Source organism: Ambystoma mexicanum, chromosome 4p (genome assembly GCF_040938575.1).
Source record: "Ambystoma mexicanum isolate Mex_15411 chromosome 4p, UKY_AmexF1_1, whole genome shotgun sequence".
Taxonomy (NCBI): Eukaryota; Metazoa; Chordata; class Amphibia; order Caudata; family Ambystomatidae; genus Ambystoma; species Ambystoma mexicanum.
Window position 1 is genome coordinate 131,542,362 of NC_090927.1, and position 25,848 is coordinate 131,568,209.

The following is a 25,848-nucleotide window of genomic DNA, read 5'->3' on the forward strand; positions in this document are numbered from 1 at the left end:
CAGCCTGGGGCGGTTTTGGTTGTATGACCAATCAGTTTGTTAGAAGGTGGTGGTCAGACCAAAATTGAATGGATTGCTGATGTTGCTGTTGGTCGTTTTCATCGAGCAAATGAGGTCTAGGGTGTGATCCTTAATGTTATTTACTCTGCCGGTGTCAAGTAGAGAAATACCAATGGGTCTCTTGCTGGAAAAGTCTTATCTACGAGTGGGCCATATCAATAAAGGGAATCGGAAAGCTTTTTGGTCCCATTGTGTAATACACTTTCCTATTCTAGGGCAGGGAAAGGGAACAGGCAGTCCTAGGTATGCTTGACTCTGGACAAGTGTGTCCAACATTCAGTGCGGCCAAAAGCCAGGCCGAGCCACTATTACGCAGCATCTCAAGAACTACAGAAATGTAGTACATTAATTTAAGGTAGGATATTTCATTACCCTTTAACAAAGCCTTTAGAAACCAAAGACATACCCTTGTTCTGAAATTCATTCTAATCTTACTCCCCTTTATTCCTGAGGGAAAAGCCGCAGTCACAGTGGGGATCTAGTGGTGAGCGGACACTGAGAAGAGATGAAGCCTTTCTTCCTAAAAGCAAAAGCAGCCACTCCAGCTGGGGAAGGAGCTACCTGCATAGGATATATCAAAGACACAACAGGATTAAAGAGCCACCATCTGTCATCGGCTGACCCAGAAGACCATCGCTCACCATTCTTAAGTCTGCCACTTCTTAAGATGAAGGGGGCCGATTTGGGTATGAATGTGGACAATAATAAAATAACACAAGCAGCACCTGAACTAAATAAACATACAATGGCCCAAAACAATTTAAAAAGGCTTCCCATAGTCTGAAAGAGAAAGGCTTGCCTCACTCAAGAAGAGTGAGCGCAGGTAAAGGAAATACCTATAGCATCTCTTTCAACATTTATTCTGTTCAACAAGCAACAGAAGATCAGTAGGGGCCTCAAATGGAAGCCAAGAGATGTAAAATGTGCTTAACAATCCGTTTAAACAGTTGTGCCTGCTCTCCAGGGCACCCATAGACCCCAACCCTGCCCCAGTGACAAGGATTTGTAAGGCACACATATTCTGCAGAATTTACATCTGAATTATGGAACACTGGGCCTCATTACGACCCTTGCGGAAATGGAAAAATGATGGCGGAAATGCAATACCGCCATCGAACACCGCTCGTTGCGATCATGACCCGTCACCGTAAAGTACGATGCCATTAGCGACACCGCAGTGAACGGCAACGCTAACTGCACCAAGTACGCGCACGCGCGCCTTGCAAAACCGGAATCACCGCCATGGCGCAACGGTACGCGAATTCTGACCCTAGCGGACATGCACTGAACGCCATCAAGCACGTCGTAAAGTACCATTCCGCCATGGCGAGAAATACGGCAACGCGAACCAACCGTAAATGGCCCACTGAGTGCCTGTACTCCACTCCCTGGCCTCATTGCACAACTCCTGGCAGGCGCAATGTACTCACACTATGCAACCAGTGAAATCCACAATTCACCCATGCATGCCAACGTAGAAAAGCATGCAGGGGCTCAAAGCGCCCCGTGAGTGGGCATCCATGTACGGCATGTCACCATAGCCGTACTGACGCAGCACAGGCATGTGAAGGTACAATACATCAAAATGAAAATCAAGAACACATGACACAAAACAACAGTAGTCCCCCATCGCTTGCCACCAGCGCAAGGCAACATCCAAAACAGCATCCTGAGGGGGATTGCACCAGCCCTGTACTCATGCCAGTAAACAAACCAACCATCAGCAGAAGCATGTACCACACAAGTCGGCAGAGTGACTGAGCAGCCAGGCTCATCCCAAGAGGGGCCGATGGGAGCTGCAGGGCACAGATGGCATCAATACAGAAGCTATTCCAATGGACATGACCCCAGTCCCCCTCCAACAAACGCACGCAAACACAGTCACCTGTGACCAGCCACATTCTGAACAACCCATCATTCCACCAATCGACCTGGCTGACAGGCACCAGTCGGCCAAAAGCCAATCCCCCGCCCCTGAACAGCACATCATGTAAACAGTCACAATGGCAGCCCCTATCCGTGACCATACTGTTCTACGTAGGCAAACGCGGCCAGTACTGTACCACGCAACTCAACTCAGAAGGCGGAACACAATGCAGATCATCACGCAATACATACCGCCACAAAGCGAAAATCGCCACATCACCTGCAAAGAACAACGCAACACGTCAGATATCGGAATACAATTTAAATGCACATCCAAATGACAAAGGCCCCACAGCAATTTGCAAAATACCACCAAAACAACCATCATCACCGAGGGCTGCATCTGCAATAATTGACCGGCTTCCACTTGTGTGACGCCCTGTACCATCATGGCACACAGGGCCTACATCAACGTTCCAAAAGGCACCATGGAAGCGGCAAGAACCGCAGGTCCGTCCCATGAGGCAGGCACTAGTCGAGCTGAAAGGCCGAAATGTTGCACCTAGCCACCAGTACAGCGTAAGGGCATGTGGCCCATTTGCGATCGTCCCATATGATCGAAATGGTGCTCCACTGATTCACCCGAAGCTGCAGGAGTCGAGAGTAAAAACCATCTGGAGGAGTGGCGTAGAGATGGCATCTGCAATAGGGCAGGAGATACCTGTCACCCAAAAGAAACACAAATCAACCGATTGCATTACGGGACTCATGATGCATTACAATCTTCATTCAACACACCAAATCCACACCCATATGCATGCTAGCCCACTCCAAAGGAATATACACACCCCTAAATCAGTATCGAATCACAACGAAACCAATCGAGCTAAATACACCATTGTCAACGTCGGTTACTGTGCATGCGTCCGTCAAGATAGAACCCATGACATGGGATTAGTAACGTGCCTAGACACAAGTGTATGAAGGCGCGTCGAGACAGGGAGGATCCGACAAGGGCAGATAGACGTATGTCCCACTATGGCAGCCTTGCATCACATAACGCAGGGGAAGGGGAGTGAATCAAAAAACCCATGTACATGGCAGACCCTAAACGGAATCATCAGTCCATGCATCCACACATCATTCCCTCATCCCGCAATGAAAACGCATGAATATTCACTCACATAATATGTGAAACTTCCATCGCGTCTGTGCGTAATGCAGTCCGCAAAAACCACTGTGCCCCTGGCCGGATCTGTAGTGTTGTGAAGCAAGATGGATTTGGGAACGTCCTGCCTTATCGTCCACTACGCTGTTGCGCATCCCATTCAATTCATATCATTCATTGCCTGCTCGTTATGGGCCATGTCCCAAGGACATACTACAATAGAACGTTACATTTCCAGCCAGACCTGTGGGCGTATCCTCGCCGCTACTTCAAAACCCAAAATGCTGGCCTTCGAATTCCTCACTTGCAACATTACGTCGAAAAGGCTTCTGTGAACGCTTGCATTCACAATTACATCAATGTAGTGCGGCTGTGTGTCATGATGCTAACTGGCTGCAATCACAAATGGCACGCCACGCCCGTCGGTGAAGTACGTTACTGTGCTGCATGAGGGTCGGCCATCGATCGAGCCCTACATACCACTGACTCTTCACAGGTATGGAAGCGGCTGTAATCATAGCATGTGTAACAATGGGAGCATAGCATGAAAATCAGTCAAAGTACATCACACTGCCATCGGGATTTGATACATGATTCAAATCCCAAGATGCCATGCGGCCAAATTCAGCCTTACGTGCGGGACGTGCTCGGCCAGAAGGGATTGCATCTGCCACAGATTCATTCAATCAGCACAGGTGGAGGCCATACAGGCCGACAGCACATATATTGCAGACCCAAACCCCTCCCACAACCACTCCCACTCCAAAATGCTACCGGCAGGACTAGCGATGTTGGGCCTGGGGTACCAGATAGCACTGCAAGTGCTACAACTACAAGAAGACGACGAACAACAACAGGTACAACAACCGGGCGCACAGGGGAGACGGAGGAGAAGGAGGAGGAGGAGGGCAAGGCAGGGTCAGCAAGGCCCACAAGCACTGCCACTACCACCACGCAGGCGGCCCGCAATCCCACGCCTCCGAGCCGATCCGTTCAACCTCACTGCTGAGCAGATCCACACCCTCTACCGTTTGGACCGGGACACCATAATCGCCATTGTGGACATGACACATGCTGACCTCGTGAGCATGATAGATAGCCCAACCGCCATCCCACCCCTACTGAAGGTGGTGTCTGCACTCCACTTCCTGGCCACAGGCACCTACCAGCACACAGTGCTCTCTCATCTCAGAACTATCAGTACTAGCATGCCTAATTGGCAGCATAGACCACGAATTGAAGAAAGAAATTGGTGGTCCAAACAAATCGCAGAAACATTTGGGTTCAAGGAGTCACACACTGTGTTGATATAACAATACTATCCGCAGAGTATGGAGAGCACTGAAGTTTCCAGACTCGAATGTCGTGTGAGAAAAGGGTGCAGATCCTAAAGGTGCTTAGAAAGACTTGAAGATTCCCAGGGGGGAGAGCAAACACAGATTGGTCCTTAGGTGAGATGCCAGACCAATGGGGAGGTGGAGGGACAGAAAGAGGCAGGGAGGCGTATAAAAGACCGGCCAAGGATAGACAGAGTAAATGGTGTTTGAGTGAGGTCAGGAGCAGAGGAGGCGGAGCGAGAGACCAGGTGGAGGGCAGACGGTGCAGCGGAGCGTTAAGGAGTCTGTGGGGAGATGGTTACAGCTGAGGTGCCTTTAGTTTAAGTGGTACCAGACAGTGAGAGTGAGGCTGTGTTTGATGGGATGTGTGGGAGGGATTTGGTGTTACAGTGAGAGGGGAAGAGGAGAAGAAGAGAAGAAGGGGGCAGAGGAGAAGGGGTGAGAGGAAAAGGGGAGAGAATCGGGATGGGAGGAAAGAGAGCAGAGAACGGGGAGAGGACAAAGAAGAGTCTCTGCTTGAACATTGAAGGAACAGACGTGGGGAGCAGGTGGACAGAGAAAGGGTGGCGTAGTGAGTGGGAGGGAGAAGAGCAGGGTTACAGTAGAGCAGAGAGTAGGCAGAAGGAACAGAAGAGAGTGTGAAAAGAGAGAAATGAATCAGGTACCCGTTAAGGCACCATCCTTCCCAAATTTGATCTGGTGAGTGTTAGGATAGGGACCCCTTAAAAGAACCCCAGAGAGTCAGGTGGATAAGGCTATTGCCTTTAGGCACTCACAGCAGCTAGTTCTTGGACAGTAGGGGTCACCAATCGTTAGTCAACAATCTGGGGACTTAGGGACGTCTGTGCTAGAAATGTGGGAGTCCACAGGAAGCTGAGACAGGGACACCCACTAGTGTGCCCCAACCCCGGGTCAATCTGTTACAAGTCCAAATATCTCATCTTTTGTCCAATAAACACCCTTGAACCACACTTTGGAGTCGGGGAGTTTGTGAAGCCAACCGTGATGCCGTGTAACAGACTAGTGCATCATAGCAACATGTCTTCCAAAAAAATAGACAGTACAAGTATACAATTACATGCTGAATACAATGAACCCCGCTCCTACTTAAAGGACACAGTTGCTACTTATTTGATAATAAAATATATATATATAAATATCCTTTAAAAACCAAGTGTCTTCATGTCACATTGGCCAGCTTTGAATGATCCTGCTTGGGACACATTCAAAGTATGACAAGAAAAGCAGACGTTTAAGACTGCAATGCAGTCACAGACCCCGGGCATGGACCACACCGCACTCCTACTTCTTGGGTTCATGTTGCCTTTGGCATGCACACAGAACATAATTCTGGACAACATGCAAACACCAAATGCTATGCAAACCAAACATTTGAGACTCAGAAAAATTCTGTAGACCTATATGGTTATTCATTAAATGTGGGTCAGCACTTTCAGTGGCTGGACCCTTATAGCTTGTTGTCTGATGCACGTACACTATACCAGGATAAAAGCAGGTAAATAAAAAAAAACACATCAGACTGTACTGGCAACATCCCTTCAGTAGTAGAAAAAAATTAACTTAAAAAAATAATAATTTATATGCGGTTGAGTGGTAAACGCCTATTATTTCAGCCTGGCGCCATTTCCTTGAGTTGAGATGGTTGTACCAAACCCAGCTTATGCAGTTAAGTAGCTATGCAAATCGTACATGCACACATGAGGTACGAAAACGTCTCTGAAAGCTCCTCGACCAGCTCCGATGTAGCTCCCCGCCACACTCAGTCGGCAGGCAGCGGCCATCTTTCACCGTCACGTGATGTTGAATGTATCGATTGAAATATGTTGGCTTTTCACAAGGATGTGGGAATGCCTGGCTCTTGTAGAACGTTCTGTGCCTGCGTCATGGGAAATGACAGGAAAGACACGTTAGGAGCTAAAAATGATAGCGTCACTATTTCACAACCGTATTCTCATAGCTCTCACCTCACCCACTTTTGGAGGGTGTCGCCCTCCTTGCAAGCAGCTGACTCACCCGCCAAGCTCCCTATAAGCCCAAAAAACGTTTACGGGCTCACAGCGTCCCCAAAAAAGGAGGGGTTTTTTCGTCCGCCTTGGAAACACAAAAGGTTGACAGCTATGCATTCATAAATAAATTCAGTTATACAGGGGGAACTGTAAAAGTAGGGAGACTGACCCCTTCAAAACGAATGACGCAACTACAATCTGGGGGTCAAAATTCAATTAATTAGGCAGGTCCCCCAAAAATACTGTCTAAGTATTATGTATGGGGAAGAGTAAGTACCATAGTTTGCAAGAGGTGAGAAACACTTTCCTGAACACCATTCCTAAAATAAGAACACAAGACAATACAAATATGGAAACCATGACTTACCTGTAATAAATGCTGGTTTTAAAGTCATATGCAATGCATAATCCAGGGTCTATGCATGCATACATGCCAACATTCTGTGACCAAAAATCTGTAGGAATCTTACTGTATCAAAACTAGTAATTTGCATAATGATGAGATCACAGGAAATGTCACATCAACTTGAGCCGATGAAATGGCAGGACTTAACATCGCAGGACATTATGTCACGTGAACTTACACGTTATGGCATCACAGGCAATGACCTCACTTGACATATGGCCTTTAAGAGATCACAGGAAATGACTGCCTGTTGTGGTCTATCCCATATTCTCTGACCCATCATGAGAAATACATTTACCAAATTAGTCACCTGTGAACACTGGGACCAGTTCCTTCCTCACTAATACAGATTTTCCTCTTCAAACATATCAATAACAAAATCATTCTCCATTAACTTTGAATTTTTAGAAGTAGAAGAAACCTGGTTAACAAATTAGATTACGAAATATGTACTACCTCTTTCTTAAAACGAACACCATCTCTGTAAGTAAAGACAAGCACATGAATAAAGTGATAATACTGTCACTCAGTCTGAAGCTAAATGCAATAACCTTTTACATAGCAAACTCTACCCTGGGTTCAATGAGATTTTCTTTTTCAGAGGCCTAACAAAGCCTACATTTTTAACTGCAACGCATCCAAAACAGGACTGCGAGACTTGTCCTTGGCCTCAAGCCCAGGGATCGTATCTCTCCAGGACGGAAATCACTGCACTGACTCTCAGTGGCTGTGAGGATTAAGTTCAAAACCCTCTGCGTTGTCCACAAGGCTTTCTGGGGCCTGGGTCCAAAATACCTTCAACTCTCTCTTGCTAAATATCTTCCTTCTCAAGCTCTTCGCTCATCTGCCTCAAACACCCTCAGAGTCAGTCGCTTCTTCAAGCAACGAGTTGGTGGTAGATCTCTTTCTTCGGCTGTGGCCTCCCTCTAGACAGCCTCCCTGCCTCTCTGAAACTTGAGGAGAACCATCTCTGGTTCCGGAAGCACCTCAAGACCTTCCTCTTTGCTTCTGTTTCCTCTCCTCCTCTCCATGGTCGGACTGGGACAAGAAATAGTCCCGGACACCCAAAATAAAGTGTACCACCCCTTGCCTCAAAAAAAGTGGCCCACCCCTCACCTCACGGCCCTTAACCTCTGATGACATCACCCGAAAAGATGTAATTTGATCCCACTCCAAAGTGACATCCCGGGGAAGCGATGAAACACGACCTTTCACCCCTTGCCAAAACAGGAAGTGGCATCAAATAGCATTGTTCCTAAGTACACTGCAAAAATATGGTTATGATTTCACTAATGTGATATACATTTCATACAAGAATGGATCACCATATGTATCATTTAAATCTGTGTATAGATCCATATTGTCAAATTACAGTCAATGCAAGCAGACGTCCAAGGCCAAATGATAATATGTTATTGTATAGCACTTACGCAGCTGCATGTGAATGATGCATGCTTCATAATTTATGATGCACACATCATGCATGTAAATCCATCATCAAAGCAAGGTAACATGTGTCACCTTGCTTTGATGAATGATGCCGTTGCAGGTGTTTTTTTTTCTTCAAATGATAATTATTTTTTCTTAAAAAATGTTTCCAAATGTTTTTTAATTTTTCTTCAAACCGGCCCAGGAGTGGACAGAAACCGGCCCCCACTCACCCGGGACAATTTCGGCCTGGCCACGGGCCGAGAGGCCGAGGGGCCAATCCGACCCTGCTCCTCTCCCCTGCTGAACTCCTGGCTGAAACTGAAACTGCACTGGTCACCTGTCTACCCTCTGATCTCGGGCCCAGGTCCACTCCCCGCCATTTGCTCACCTGCACTGCACCCCTGGCAACCCTTGCACTTGGGGGCTTTTATTTGTATCCCTACAGTCCCGTACCAGCACTTGACGTCTGCACTTACCCTTGCACTTGCCACCAGCTGGCTGCACTTTTTACTTATTGTTTTATTTATTATTTTACTGTTGAACCCATGTACTGCACTGCCCCCCTCCCCTGTCCCCCTGCCCTTCCCCTGCACCCTCCGCTGCACTTGCTCGATCTCAATGTCACCTGGCCTAGTAAGATCGTTGTCTCTTTCTTCCCTCTGCTCCCCCCCCCATCACACCTTGAAACACTTGTGTATAGGCGTGTTATAAATGCCATATCATATCATAACAAAAGACGAGTATAAGTGGTGTTAGAAAACCAAACTTTATATTTAAATAAATAAGCATCTGAGAATTAGGCCCACAATATGATAAAACATCATGTAATACTTATTGAGTATTAGAGTACAGCACATACTGGGCATACTAAGTGGGGATTCTGAGCATGTTGGAATTGTGAATGAGATGAGGGGATGTGAAGAGGTGCGCAAAGTAGAGGCATCAATCACTGACTATTTAGCACTGGGGCCGCTCTGTGAAAGGTCCATGAGAGACAAACATAACATATCACTCTGTTTCTTAGACAGTCAGTCAGACTGCACAAGATACTGATACACAGTCGGGGGCCTATGCAAGGTCTTGACCAGTGTCAGACAAAGGCCTGTAGCAGGCCTGGGTAGGCTGGGGTTAAGGAGTATGTCTTGAAACCATTTGTAGTAGAAAATGGGTATATTTCACTTTTAGCAAAGTTCAATGTATACAGTGGTTTGCCCAAAAGTCCTTTGTACGATCTAGCAACCTGGTCTTTTATTGCAAGTCCTGCACTAATGCTCGATTATTTACTGTTAATCTTCATTACTCCTAGTCCAAATCTTCCTGGTCATTTAAAATGATCTGCCTTCCAATAGGACCGTTACCCCCATTTCTTTTCATAGCTGTATCCCCTCACAGCCCGGAATTTAAAGCACCTGACATGTCCGATAATCTGCCTGTCGATACCAAAGGAAAAGGGACAATCGCACCACCAGGGAGGCAGAGACTGGTGTCGGTACTGTGACGAGGAAGATTAGCAATAGGGATAATGAAGATCAACAGTAAGTAATCAGAACATTACATCCTCGTCCCTCTTCCCCATCACAGCACTTATTTATTGGAGTGTACCAAAGATCCAAGATCGGCCTGGCACATACTTGGACTAAAAATGAATGGCCTTCTGTTGTACAGCGAGAGCAGAAGCCATCCGATGGACAATCATAAGCAACCCCTCAATGTAAATAAAGGGGAGTGTGGAGGGACTCCTTAATGGAAATCAACCGGGAACACGCCAAAGAGGCAGGCACTATGGATAGGCATGAATTCCAGGCAGCTCAACAAGAATACTTCAGGTAAGCCAAGGGTCCCTCACCTGTAAGACACACCAAACCCATGGACTGCCAGAGAATAACAAGTTCCAGGAAAACCAGGGAAGAAGACAGAAGGATTATATGACGTCAGGTTCTTTAAACCCCAGGCTTTAGGGGGAGGTTGGGAAAGAATTGGGCAAGCGTTTTGTTGGAAGTCAGGCGGACCACCTTCAATAAGTATAGGAGATAAGGCGGGCCCAAGTTGTGAACACTCCTGAGCTAAGTTTTGCTTTTAGTGTTAGTCTTAAAAGTCCTAATAAATGTGTGCGAGGTCACAGGTTGTTGGAGGTGAAGCCCACCAGACTGGGACTGCACAGAATATACCGAACCCCCAAGGGTAACACAACCTGCGGTACTGCCCCCACCTGAGAATCTCAGACCTAGCCTTGATAAAGACCTCTCGAGGTTGAAACACGTTTCGGCTGACCACCACGAAGACTATCAGTCTATACTGTAATAAAATCTCACTGTAACAACCGCACTCAGTGTGGGAATCTGTATATTTATATTTCTCAAACTCAAACATTGCAAGGTATCCAGGACGTTTCCACTACACCTTCAATAAGAACTGTGACAGGGAAAACAGACATGTAGGTAAGGACATTTTATCATTATATGTACTAAGTACACATACTAAGAAGAAGTGAATTGAGTGCAGGGCTTTGTATGTAGACAGGTCTGTGTGCCACTCGAGGGCCAATGGACCTTACAGCCTCTTCAAGGCTTATTCAGATTTCTCTGGTCTCATAGTCTAAAATATGTTGACTTTATTCCCCAACCTTAGGTATTCTGGCAAACTCTGTATCACTTTTCACTCCTCGCCTCCAGTGCCACTGAAGCTTTCACACCTGATCTCAACATATTAACTATTCAAATATGAAAGGGATTTATTCTTAGATCCAGTTAACACCAGACTAAACTGGGCAGAATTTCACCCACTTAAACAAGATGGATGGGTTCCACCTTGCTTAGAGTGTAAAACAGTGTGAGGCACCCTTGGTGTGCATACATTACAAAGCAGACAAAGAAATACAGCTGGGGGTCAATAGCCACAGATTATCATGAGACAGCCAGGCAGCAAAGAGACGAAACACAAAATGCCCACGGAAAAGCTATTCATCCTTCTTTGTCAGCAAGTGCCTGCAGTGGAGGGACCGGTGTTAAAAGCTAACAAGATAATAACACTAATGTGTACCTCGAGGGAAGTGACAGCCACAAGGGCTCCAGCAAATGCAGCTTGTAAGGTTCGCACTGCAAAGCACACATGTAAAGCTCCAGAACAAATGTAATATAGAGAGAAATACATTGTCATGCTATAAGACTGCTGACTGACAACATGGAGTAGTTTCTGGGGGCCCTCCCCAGGCTCGTTGCCCCTTTCATCTCAAAGGTTGAAAGGCTCGAACCCCGTTCCTTGACACATCATTTCCTCCCATAAATGGTGGCACTCGCTGGGATGTCCTCATGGCTTCTTTCGACTCCTCCAGGGTTATGGCACTGTCATGGTCCAAGGTCCTCAGGCCAGTCTCCTCCTCTTTGATAGGTGTTTCCCTCGCCTCATCAACTTCCTCTCATCTCCAGCTGTCCCCTCCTCTCACTCCTTGGCTACCTTGCCCACCTTTTCCTCCTCCTCTGCCACTCTTCAGGCTACCTCCACAACTCCGCAGGGCGTACCTCTGATTTGTACCCCTCCCCGGAAGGTCTTTAAGGCCGACAACCTTCTTCATCTTGCAACTCTCAACTCTCGCTCTGCTGTCAAACACTCCTCTGACATCTGCCATCTCCTTGAAGAACTGGACCTTGATGTCCTTGGTCTTACAGAGACATGGTTTACGGCTAGCTCTGTCACAAGCTTTGACACTCTACTCCCTGAGGGCTACAAGTTCCTTTCTGCAACCAGATCCACTCGACCTGGAGGGAGTGTAGCCCTGATCTTTCCTGAGTGGATTCCTGCCACTATCATCCCCACTCAGATTTACTCCTCTTTTGAATGCCTTGTCTGCAGGCTCTCAATCTCTCCTAGCCACTCTCTTACTGTTGCTACTCTCTACAGGCCCCCCGGGCAAATCGCCTCTTTTCTCTCTAAGTGGGCCGACCTCTCCTCGTCTCTCCTGGCCTCAACCACTCAACTCCTCCACGTTGATGACCTCAACATTCACCTCGATTCTCACTGTCCCTCATCGCTGCTCTTTCACAACCTCTGCAATTCCCTCTCCCTCTCTATCCTCCCCTCTGGCCCGACGCACTCTGCAGGACACACCTTTGATGTCTTGATCTCCTCTGGCCTCCCCCTCTCTATTCCTCTGACCACTCCTCTCCCCTGGAGTGACCACTGCCTTCTCTCCTCCCATCTCTCACTCTCTTCCCCACAAACCAACCCCTCCCCAACACTGCCACATACTTTCTCGGACATCCGCCATATGAAGCGTGTGTCAGCTGAGGCTTTCGCTGCCACCTTCTCTCCCCCTCTTCCTCCTCTGGCTGACTCACACCCTGGCACAACCCTGTCCCTTCTCTACTCTTCTATCTCTGATACTCTTGATGCTTTTGCCCCTGTCATGAGCATTCGCTTGAAGTCCAAAGCCAAGTGCAATTCCTGGTATGACTCCGACCTAGCTACATTTAAACGTAAGTGTAGGGCGGCTGAGAGGCAATGGAGGGCTTTTTGCTCATCCTCTGACAAACTGGCGTGTCGCCTGCTCCAAAAGCAATACAGACTCTCTCTCCGTACTAAGAACTAAGAAGAGAACCCAAATTCAAGCCTGTGTCTCTGAGACATCTAACAACTCGGCCGAACTCTTTAAAATCTGCAAGGAGCTTGCCAACCCTGCAGCAGTCTCCACCCCTCCTCTTGCCTCCCAAGCTCTCTGCAATGACCTTGGCTCGCACTTTATCCTAAAAACCCTGGATGTCCTGTCCACCCTCTTCTCCCCCGTCTCTCCTATTCCCACTCAGTCTGTGCTTGTCGACCACCTTTAAACACCCCCCCCCACCGTCCTTCTCTTCCTCTCCTATTTTCTTACCTGACGAGGTCGCTAGACAAGTCTGATCTATGAAAGCCTTGTCAAAACAGGTTTATCCCTGTTCCTCTAAAACCATCAAGGACCACATTGACACCCTTGATCCGGCCCTTACCGATTTTTGCAACCGCTACTTTGCCTCAGGATCCTTCCCCTCCCCTCTGAAGCACTCCCTTGTGCATCCTCTTCTCAAGAAACCCACAGATGATCCTTCCTGTCCGGCTAACTATCGCCCAATTTCCATTACCCCCTTTCTGGGCAAACTCCTGGAAAAGCTGGCCATCTCTCAGCTTAACCTTCATTCGGATTCTGTAGGCTGTCTTCATGACCACCAGTCTGGCCTCAGAGCGGCAAGAAGCACGGAAACTGCTCTCCAACCTGGACTCTAACATTCCCTCTGACCTCATCCTTCTTGATCTCTCTTCTGCCTTCGACACGGCCAACCACACCATCCTGCTCAACCGTCTCCGTGATAACCTGGATATCACTGATCAGGCTCTGGCCTGGCTTACCTCTTTCCTCTCTGATCGACCCTCCCAGGTCCAAATGGGGTCCTTTCTCTCCTCTATCTTCCTCTCTACCTGTGGGGTTCTCCAGGGGTCTAAACTCTCACCCTGGCTCTTCAACCAATACCTGGCAACTCTCGCCCACTGCATTGCCATTTTCTGCTCTAATTTCCAGTGCTATGCTGATGACACTCAACTCATTTTCCGGCTGCCCTCGGCCACCTCCTCTGCCTTTCTCATCTCTGACTGCCTAACCGCCATTCAAGATTGGTGTGCCGCCAATGATCTTTGTCTGAATGCCAGCAAGACTGAGATCCTCCTCATCGGCACACCATCTCCATCCTTTTCCCTTACTCTCCGACCGGCCTCCCTTGGCCCTCCTCCTACCCCTACCTGCGAGGCTAAGAATCTCGGGGTCATCTTTGACTCCACACTTTCCTTCTCCGCCCACATCTCTGAGGTCTCTAAAAAGTCAAACTTCCTACTGCACCTCCTCAGAGGTACTCTGACTCTGCCTTTCCTCTCCTTCCCTCAGAAGCTTAGTGTGTCCCAAGCTCTGTTTCTCTCTAGGTTGGACTACTGTAACAGCCTCTTTCTAAATCCATCTGCCTCTACTCTCCGCCCTCTGCAACTTATCCAGAACAGGACTGCAAGACTTCTCCTTGGGCTCAAGACCTGGGATCGTATCTCTCCAGCTCTGAAATCTCTCCATTGGCTCCCAGTGGATGCAAGGATTAAATTCAAAACCCTCTGCATTGTCCACAAGGCTTTCTGGGGCCTGGGTCCAAAATACCTTCAGCTATCGCTCCGCAAATACCTCCCCTCTCAAGCTCTTTGCTCCTCTACCTCTAACTCCCTCCGGGTCAATCGTTTTTCAAAGAAACAAGCTGGGGTAGATCTCTATCTTCGGCTGGGGCCTCCCTCTGGAACAGCCTCCCTGCCACTCTGAAACTTGAGGAGAACCATCTCCGGTTCCGGAAGCACCTAAAGACCTTCCTCTTTGCTTCTGACTTCGCTCCCCCTCTCCCCTGCTGATCTGCTCTCTCTTGGCTCTGTGCACCTGGCCACCCTCTGTCCCCTGGGCCCAGGTACTTGCTCACCCTGCCCACCCCTTGCACTTGGGACTGTATCTGTACCCATACAGCCCCCCCCCATTCTTCTTATTTTTCTTCACTTATTAAACTTACCCAGTCTGCTGCCTTAAACACAGCACTTGCCACTTTCTGGCTGCACTACCATTGTTTATTGCCTCCATTTTCTATTTATTTGTATTTATTATTATTTATCTGCTCTCCTCTGCTCCGCACTTTTCACTTTCCCTCTTCCATGCACTTTTTCCCTTTTCCCTTTCCCATGCACTTGCGCGTTCTCAATGTCACTGGGCCTAGTAAGATCGTTATGTTGTGTTCCCCCCTGTTCCCCTCCCTTGCCTAGTCGTGCTCTGAAACACTTGTGTATGAGCGCGATACAAATAAATTATCATATTATAAAGATTAAATAATTAAATAAAAGTTTACACAATTTACCTGCCTCAGAGAATGATTGAAAACGTTTGCAGCTGTGTGTTATACAGCAGATACAGTCACACTGGAAAGTTCAGAAGTAATAGAAAGCGCACTTGGAGCTCTGAACAAACAGTAAATTATCCCACAATGATGAGCTCAGGCACTTTACTCCGATTGAGGCACAGGATGTGTGTGGCATCACGCAGAAGCTCTGATACTTGCCTAGACCTCACGAGCCTAGGGCACAGATTGTGTCTCTTTCATGTAGGTCACCTGTAACCAGGCAGCATGTCAACATCCATCAAATTAATGGGCCATTTAACATGCCCACCCCCCAATGCACATAAATGAATGCTGCTCGTTGCTCACGCTGGGCTGGCTGAGGCTCGAGCAGCCAGGCCCAGAGGAGCCATAGATCGGTAGGTTTTGTCAACTAAATCTGTAGGCGGTAGGACTGCTTAAAAAGCAATAGCCTACCGTCTAAATCAGTAGGGTTGGCAAGTATGGTGGATGGGCTGACAAACAGGATTGGGATACTGAAAATAACTGTTTGCTGGCATCAACCAGCAGACATGAATTCCTGTTACGCTGATCTACACCCCACAAGTCTGCATTTGACCTTTTCGTTATTTTGTGGGTGCTGCTGTTGATATCGAAGGATTGAAGCTGTCTGAGAGATAGTGCAGGCAACAGGTGAACCAATACCATATAAAGCAGCACAACTATTGCTACAGGCAAGACACATCGTTCTGGCTCTCCTTCTGTACTTCCTCAATGCCACAACACACGCTCATACTAAAACTCATCCACTCACACTCCACTGCTGAAGGGTGTGTCCCCCTCCTCCATCTCCTTATCTTCTGCTTTTTCTGAGCCTGCCTACCCACCCTTTCCTTCCGTCCTGGTGTTTCGACTTTCTCCATTTAACTCCTGTATTCTCAATCCAGAGTCCTTTCTCCTGATGTTCCATCTTCCTCATCTCAATTCCTATATCCCCTTCCACCTCCTTACTTCCAGTGAAGTTCAACCTCTGTCCGTCATACTCCTTTACCTCAGTGTTCTTCTTCTTGCAATACGCCAGCTCCTTCCTCACTGCCTGATTTTCCCTCCATCCTCCACCTCCTTTTAGTTCGCGGCTTCGCCATCCTCTGCCAAATACCTCTTATTTCTTCACTCTCATTACCACCTGTATTTGGCCTTCAGCTCCTGTCACTCTCTCCACAATGTATCCTATTTGCTTCTGGTCCGTTTCCAAACACCATCACTGGCTCACTCTTACTTTTGACTCACATAGTGCTGTGATCCTTCCCTCTGTACCATGTGACTATGTGCACTCGAGTTTTATAATTGTTGCCAGACTGTGACTGGTGGACTGTGGGCCTTGCATTTGTTACAGTAGCTTCCTTTGCTGGATCACAGGATCTCCACAATGCATGACTGCGCATATAAGGGGCCTATCGACCAACCATCTTGGATTTGATACACTATCCCATAGCTCTCCAGGCTGAGAAAACTTGTGCTGCGTATCTGCTTTGCTCGTCTTCCACTACCACCTGCCTTATGATAATAACCAAGCTTTTGCAATATGATAGGGGTACAACTCATCGCATGGTGGTTTTTAAATAATATTAGCATGTATCATCACACTGGGGTTCCCCTAAAGTGACAGTGGGTCTTCCAGACCCTTGAGAACTATTAGTCCCGGCAATTGTTAATAAGTCCCTTTACTGCATCCATTAAGAAGCGTGGTGGGAGTAGCCAGCGGATTCATCCGAAGCCGCCCTTAGGCCCAGCATTACACAGAGGTGGCGGTCCCCCGCCCCCTTGGCTACACCACCATCCACACCAAGGTCACACGGGCAGGGAAGGAGGTGGAAGCGAGCCAGGAGCAGCCTAGTGAGGGGAACGAGAGGCTGTGATGAGTGCAGTCTCAGAGGAAAGGCTGACTGGAGAGGTCTTGGGGGCAGGGGCAAAAAAGGTTCAGTGTCATTCTGCTGCATTTTCAGTAGGGAATGCGAAGGTGCACAGTTTGTGGGTGGGAGCTGTGAGAGGGATATTCAGCGGGACCCATAAAAAAAGACAGAAAGAGGGGGCCTAGCTCATAGGGAGGGGGATATGCGTTGCCAGTCAAACTGCTTCAACCAACTGTGAGGAATCTGAGGGCATCCTCCCATCTACTCCCCTGGGTTCTTCCTCTCAGGTGTCCAGGGAAAAGGCCATTGCTTTTGGATCCTGACCCTGGGGGTGGATATGGGAGGGAGCATCACTTGGGTGGAGGGCCCTCGGGGAGTGGGGAGAGGGTGTCTTCAAGTGAGACTTGGCATCCCCCTTTCCCGTATGAGAATGAGTCCTAGCCCCCCCGCCTTTGTAAGGTATTGTCAGTCTTTATCTCTTCCATACATACACTGTTCCACAATCATTTGCCTTTAAGACTGGGATGAGGAATAGGCAACTAGGAGTGATGCACACTTCTAGTCAATTTCACCACTGTGGTACTGAGACAAGGAAGATGGCTATGGAGGGTCAGGCATGTCCTGTTAATTGGTATAATTGTTGTTAGGCAAATGACTCCCACCTGCAACCATCCACAGGTGCTTAAAAGGAGAGCCGAGTAGCGCGGAACGGGGAACCTGCCAGGTGAGAAGGACGCAGCTGCGAGCCGAGGAGCAGGCTGGAGAGGGGCCGGTGGAGAGGATGGCGTGTATTGCAGAGAGGTGAGAAGGCACTACGACCCGAATGGGCCCTTAGCAGGTCAGGGCTCCTTCAGTCCCCTATGCCGCGTGCTCCCAGCTGGAGCTAGCGAACACAGAAGACTCAGAAGAGCTGTGAGCTGCTGCTGCGAGGTTCACAGGTGGCAAGCGCTGCTCGCTGGAGCTCCCGGCGCGTTGGCAGGAGTGAAGGTGAAGCCGGAGAACAGAATCTGTCATCTGTCAGTGGAGGCCTTTGCCGCTACTTTCTCTGCTACTCCTACATCTGCAGCTGACTCACACCCTCTCAACAGCCCTCTCTAGCCTGCATCTGCCCATCACTAACACTCTTGATGTTCTTGCCCCTGTCACGAGAATCCGTCTGAAGTCTACCTCCAAGTGCAACTCTTGGTATGACTCGTATATGGCCACCCTGAAATATAAGTGTAGGTGGCTGAGAGAAAGTGGAGGGCATCAGACACATCCTCTGTCTGTCAAACTGGCCTGCTGCCTGCCTCAAAGGCAATACAGACTCTCTGTCCTGACCAAGACGAGAGCCCACATCCAAGGCCGTGTCTCTGCGGCCTCTAACAACACAGCCAAACTCTTTAACATCTGCAAGGAGCTGGCCAATCCTCCTGCAGTCTTCACCTCTCCAGTTCCCTCCCAGGCCCTCTGTACGGCTCTGGCTTCTCATTTCACCACTAAAACTCAGGACATCCTGTCCTCTATCTCCTCTTCCTCTCCCTCTACCTCTCTTAGGCCCCACTCAGGCCGCCTCTCCCTCTCCTCCTCCTTTCTCCTCTTTCTCTCCAACCACTCCTGACGAGGTTTCTAGACAAGTCTGATCTATGAAAGTGTCATCCAAGCAGGCGCTCCCCTGCTCCTCCAGAACCATCAAGGACCACATTGACAGCCTCGTTCCAGCCTTGGCCAATTTCTACAGTCACTCTTTTGCTACTGGAACTTTCCCCTCCCCATCCTGATCAATCGTCTCTGTGAGAACCTGGGCATCACGGATCAGGCCCTGACTTGGTTGTCCTCCTTCTTCCTGGACCGTCCCTCCCAGATCCAACTTGGGTCTTTTCTCTCCACCACCTCTCGCTCCACATGTGGTGTTACCCAGGGATCTAACCTCTCACGTTGGATCTTCAATGTCTACTTGACCCCTTCGGCCCACCTTATCTCTACCTTCTCCTCTAACTTTCAGTGGATGACTCTCTCCTTCAGGCTATGGTCAGCCTTGTCCCCTCTCTCGTTCATTCCTGATTATCCGCGATTCAGGAGTGGTGCGCCTCCAATGATCTTTGCCTTAATGCCAGTAAGACTGAGATACTCCTCATTGGAACCCCTGCTCCTGCTTTCCCTCTTTCACTCTGACCGCCCACCTTGGTCCCTCTTCCTCCACCTTCCTGTCAGGCTAAAAACCTTGGTGTCAGTTTCGACTCCACTCTTTCCTTCTCTCCTCGCATCACAGACCTTGCCAAGAAGGCCCAATACCAGCTGCACCTCCTCAGAGGTATTCTTCCTTTCCTCACTTTCCCCCAGAAGCTCACTGTCTCCAGAGCCCTGGTTCTCTCTAGGCTGGACTACTCTCCGCCCTCTGCAACTAATCCAGAACAGGACTGTGACACTTGTCCTTGGCCTCAAGCCCAGGGGCCGTATCTCACCAGCCCTCAGCGCTCTCCACTGGCACGCGGTGGCTGCAAGGATCAAGTTAAAGACCCTCTGCATTGTCCACAAGGCCTTCTAGGGCCGGGGGCCTCACTACATCCAACTTTCAATTCCTAAACATCTTCCTTCTCAAGACCTTCGCTCAGCCACCTCCAACTCTCTGAGAGTTAGATGCTTCTCCAGGCAGAGAGTGGGGGGGTAGATCTCTCTCCTCTGAAGGTGCCTCCATCTGGAATGGCCTTCCTGCCCCTCTCAAACTTGAGACAGACCACCCAAAGTTCCAGAAGCAGCTCAAGACCTTCCTTTTCGCTTCTGCTTTCTCTCTCTCCCATGCTGACCAACCTGTATGCTGCACTGACTGGTTGCCTGGCTACCCCCAGAATCATACGGGTACCAGGCTCCCCCTGACCAGTAGCCCCTGCAATGCCTCCAGGCCTACTGCACACTTAGGGGCTGTATCTGGAACCTTACAATCCCCTGCCTCCTTGCACTTACCCATAGTCGCCCTGGCCGCACTTACTCAGAGCACTGCTGCCCTGATTTCACTTCCCCCTTCCTTCCCTAGAACTTCCCATCTCCCTCCTCCCTGCACTTTTGTGTATCTTGCACAATCTGAATGACACAAGGCCTAGTAAGATCATTTGTTTTGTCCTCCCTCTGTCTACTCTCACTTGTTTTAGCGCGCCTAAAAACACTTGTGTACCGGAGCGTTATAAAGGACTCATCATATCATATCATATCATATCAAGGAAGACGCCCGGAGGAGCAGACAAGCCCCGGTGAGTGTGAGACAGGGAATACTTGTACCGGGGTGTTCCAGGGGCGGGAATTGGACATTTGCAAAAAGCGTTCGAACTAAAACAAATGAAAGAACATTGAATCACGAACAAGTTGCCAAGTATTTTGTGAAATCCAACAACATATATTGAATACCGAAGTAAAGAGAAGATATGTAAATCATGTGAAATTACAGCATGAGTGGAAAGCGAGTGATGTGCTATTATGAAAATAATGAAAACCATTGAGAAGCATTGATGAACAAAGTGAAAGACAAGTGGAATACTTATGCATTAAGTGCAAAGCAAGTGTGAAAGACAAGTTGCTGAACTTGAATGGACACATATTCTCAAAAACAAATCTTCCTAAGGATTTGACTCCGGCAAAACAGACCCCAAAACCCCAAACTAATCAAATCAAGGGGAAAAAACAAACTGGCTCCCGAGCCTTTTTGAGGAATATTTCAAGTGCACCTGAACCAAATAAACAGACGAAACATATCAGTAGAAACTGTAAGAAAAATACAGCAACAAAACCAGATCAAAAGGGCGAGCCATACAAATCCTTTCTACCCCTGATGTCGAAACAGACGATCTCCTTAATCTCACTACGCACTCAGCTTGCTCTGAGGTTAACAAGCAGACATCAACTATCAACGAATCGATATTCTTAATATTAGATGAGTATGCCATCGACTCAATCGAAGGTTGTAATGACTCATACTTGTCCTGCAAAACTATCTCAGATGCAACCACCTGTAACAATGACTCAAATTTATCTTGTGAAATTATTGCAGACGTTTCCTTGCGCCACACGGGAGACCTGGAGGATATATCAGATGCTCCATCAACCTATTCGAATGACACAAGTTACTCGACTGATAATTCAATCTCTACAAAGGTGTCATCAACAGCCTCAGCAATTGACTCCCCAGAAACTCACCCAAAAGACACAAGGAACCCTCAAAATGCTAATAGCTATACTCTTCCACAATTCACTGATCCTTAGAAGAAAAAAGAAAAATACATTCTTCGAATAGTCTGTATCAACGAGTCATGCACATCAGTTACACTAAACAGGGCTAATTTATTGAGACTATTTCACGCGCTTCCACAACTCAGATCAGTCAACTCACAGGATATAAAAACGGTGAGCTTCGGAGATGACCATTATCTAGATAAAGTTCAGATCGAATTGTATACTCCTGAGACCATAAATCGAGTACTAGACATGGCCACCCCTGTGCTCACATTAGGATTTGCACTCACGCCAATTTCGGATGAACCAAGAGATGCTGACGAATCAAAGTCCCGCCGCAAACATCAAGTGTATTCATCTCACAACTATAACAAGCAACAAGATGATAGACCAGAAAGACATACGAGTCCTTACCTCAACCCGTCCAGAAATCTCACTCCGTTACCAGTTAATCAAACCGACACTGATAGACAATTTCAAGATAAACAACCTTTTTGGAGAGATTATGAGGAAGACGCATTACAATTGATGATAGAGTCAGAAACTCGATCATAACCATCAACCAATCCAAAGAGCAATAGATGGAAACTGTGCTCTTGGAATATGAGAGGATCATCCCATCTCTTCAACCCTTCGGATCTCGCACTAGAATCTTGCCACATTATATGCCTCCAAGAGACTTGGATGACCAATACGCCGGCTTGCAACGCGTTTATCACTGTCCTCAATCCGGCCGTAAAAGGGACCATAGGCCGGGCAGCTGCGGGCCTTTTGACGTTGATAAAGATATCTCCATTTTGGAACTTCGTCGAAACAGAAAATATAAATTCCTGGACTCAACTGATTATCATCAAAATAAAGAGTGAGAGGATCCAGGAATTTCTACTGGAATCACAAGATTCCTTATCGAAATCCCAACTTAAGTCAAGGAATATGATTGCAATCATCAATACATACTAGAACCCAGTGGCAATCAACGATAATAACTTCTTGGATGGCGTATTTTTAACGATGGACAGAATTAGTGTCAAATACCATGATATAAATTTCATTATTTGTGGAGATCTCAATATTCACCTATATGACAAAAACGATCTCCTTAGTCATCCGAATGACCTTTCCATCAGAGCCCTGCGCTGGTCGAAGGAGATCTCTGCGAGAAACTTGAAATTATTAAATCAACCTCTGTCTGATCAGAAACGGCCGATCCTGACATGGTCATGCCGTAACTCTTCCACCATCATTGATTATATATACTTATCACCAGCCATAACCAATATGCTACTGGACTTCCAAATAAAACCTACAACTGAAAGCGATCATTCGATGCTTATGATCTCTGTTGCGAGAGCTGGAGATCTTACGCCCTTACCGCCCCTCGCGCGGCTTGATATCGTTGGAGGTAATACCAGATTAAGAATGAGCAAAAACCAGCTAGCTACTATTCCACAGATTTTCCAACAAACACTGCTGTCAAATGAACAGAAAATAAACTATGATTGGGTATTACTCCCTTTTAAAAAAAAACAAGCCTGCTACAGAGAAACTGATTCATCAACACTACTATAACCAGGAAATAGTTAAAAAAAGAAAACTGCTGCGGCAAAAACTGCAAAAATGGAGAAAAGATCCATCTCCAGTAAATTTGGAAAATATCCGAAAAGCAAAACAGGGATCTAGAAATTGGAACAAATCAAATGCGATGGCAGTGCAGCAAACGGATGCCGAAGCAATGCTAAACACGCTCAGAAACAAGAACCTGAGATCTCTATGGAACCTGCTAAATAACAATGCCCAGCAGCAACAATTGATGGTATCCAACGTCACCCAAGACAATTGGGTCACACATTTCTCTAATCTTTACAAACCACGGTACAGCGACAAAAAAATGGAGATATTACCAACTTCAAATCAATGGTCCATCACCTGGGAGAAGCACATCTTTGTAGAAATGATTCGCAACCTAAACTCCTCTAGAGCACCCGGGCCGGACGGACTATCGAATGCTGCCCTGAAATGTGACGCAGAAACATGGGCGACTCTCATGGACCATTTACTAACTTTAATTAACACACTAAAGGTATTACCAACAACATGGACCAAAGGGGTATTGATCCCAATTTACAAACAGGGCGATAGAGATAACCCTGCCAACTTTAGACCAATCGCCCTGCTAGATCCATTGGGAAAACTATTTGCCTCATACCTGCTCCAAAAATTTACCATATGGGCCAAAGCCTCAAATCGTTTTGATACTCGACAAACTGGCTTCACCAAGAATGTAGGAACCAACGTAAATCTCCTAATTCTAAACCTCATTAAACATGAAGCCATACGAAACAATGTGCCTGTCTATGCAGTGTTTATAGACCTACATATGGCGTTTGACGCCATAAATAGATCGATCCTATGGGAAAAGCTTGCAGAAATTAGGGAACCGATCAGACTCCTATATTCCAACACGACAGTGGCGATCAGGCTTTCAAAAGAAGGAACAACAACGGAACCCATAAGAACTTGGAATGGCTTAAAACAGGGATGCCCACTAGCAGCGACCCTGTATAATTTGTATACTGCCCATTATTCCATGAACATCGATCCTGCAAACCTCAATCCGCCGAAGATAAACTCATTTAAGGTTCCATACCTCATGTATGCCGACGACATTGTACTTCTAGATAAAACGCCATCTGGATTACAGAAGAATCTACGCATGACAGAATCATATATGAGCAAGAACGAACTTCAGATTAACAACAAAAAAAACAAAATTATGGAATTAACAAACCATCATAAGGCTTCTAAGCGATACAAACCAACAAATTTCATTTTAGACAAAAAAACGCTGGATGAAGTTGCCTCCTTCAAATACCTTGGTGTATTATTAAATCAACAAAAAGAAGAAACAGGCTGGGTGACCAGGCTGGAAGGTAAAATCCAAATGCTGGCACGACAAGGCGTGATGCTACACAGACGTTATGGAAACTTTTCAATGAAACCGATCATAGCATTTTACCGCCAAAAGGTAATTCCCATCATTACTTATGGAAGTGACGCGATGATCATTGCAACCAACATAAACTGGCAAAAGCTTGAAACACAATTCTGGCGGAAAATCTTGCAGCTCCCAAAGAGCTTTCCCATGCCCAGAATACGTTTTGAGCTAGCCCTTCAATCACTAGCCTCAATAGTGCGGTGGAAGCAGTTGGACCTCCTGCGTAAGGTCATAAATGAAGATCCAATCCCAGCCATGCAAATCCTTAAAATAAGGCCACATACAATGCATAATACCATCTTGAAAACATGGAGAATTGAACTGCTGAATCTAATGGCAAAGGAACACATTACGGAAGAAATGCTCATAAATCGCCCACAACGGGCCAAGATCAAGCTACAGCAGAATGATTGGTCCAAAACAATCATGGAGAAAGCATCCTACTCAATGAACCTACAATGCCCGATGGACATACGAGCACTGAATGAACTTCCACATTATCTGGAACTTTTTCTGGACCCAAGTATACGAAGAATCTTTCTGAAAATTCGACTGAATATTTTACCCACCAAACAAAGACTCTCTCAAATTCGATCCATACCAAAAGAGGAAAATGTTTGCCGTTTTTGCAACAACAAAGAAACACCGGAGTCTCTCAACCGGAGGGCAGGGCATCATGATTTGCCCTGCACTACCTGACAAAAGACTCCTCTTCGGAGCCTTATTTAAGATCTCTCAAAATCAAGAACATGGTGACTCCCGAAGGCTAAAACTTCTACACGGTCAAAATAATAAGCTGATATATACGGTCGCACAATTTCTAGATAATATTTTGGAACTTACCCAAGCTATTTAAAGTGTGCCTTTTTGTTTCTTTCTTTCTTTTCTCTTTATTCTTTCTCTCACTTATTGCTTTGCGGCGCTATGTATTTTGTAATTTGTAAATAACGAGAATTGTTAATTAAAAATGAAAAGTGTATATATAAACTATATCATTTTAAATAAAAAAAAATAAAAAAAAGAATGTAAGGTGGTGGAAGAGGGTATACACCACAGAATAAAATGTTGTGGCAAAGCCCAAAGATTGCCAAGGAGAAACCACAGCATATGTTTGTTACTGACACAGGTACAAAGTGGAAAACCTCTGCTGCTCAAGGAAAACCAAAAGCATCAGAAAGTCCCAAGGTTATCGGTTGTATGACCTGTAATGGGTGGACTGTGTGATCCAACAACTGCGCCTAGACCGAGTAGCCTGACTTGGGAAAGAGCCAAGAGAAGCCAAGAGACAAAGGCTATGTGGTATACGTGTTGCATTAAAGGAAGGCATCTGTTTGAACTGTTTCGAAGTCTAGAGGATTATAAAGTGAAACTGAATGTCAGGAGACTGGGAATGTGTTGAACTTGGTGAAGGGAACCCCGAGATATCCTGGAATTGCGTTGCACTTGGGTAAGAGAACCCCAAGTCTTTTTGTGAAACTATTTGAACTTGGGGAAGGTGACGTTGACAACAAGCCAGAGCTGGAAGAAGCACAGAAATTTATTTTGCACACTGTTTCTTTTGGTGCTG

General features: G+C 46.9%; 1 protein-coding gene across 7 annotated transcripts in view; it reads right to left on the reverse strand.

Annotated features, from left to right (window-relative positions):
- Window positions 1-3,985: 3,985 nt before the first annotated feature.
- Window positions 3,986-25,848, reverse strand: part of DTNB (dystrobrevin beta) — a 1,559,893-nt gene continuing 1,538,030 nt past the window's right edge. For 4 of the 7 annotated variants that reach the window (XM_069605562.1, XM_069605560.1, XM_069605561.1 and 1 more), the window contains one exon: window positions 3,986-6,328. The gene's annotated coding sequence lies outside the window, so the exon portion shown is untranslated. The remainder of the gene's footprint in view (window positions 6,329-25,848) is intronic. The other 3 variants (XM_069605566.1, XM_069605564.1, XM_069605563.1) reach the window with 2 other exon arrangements.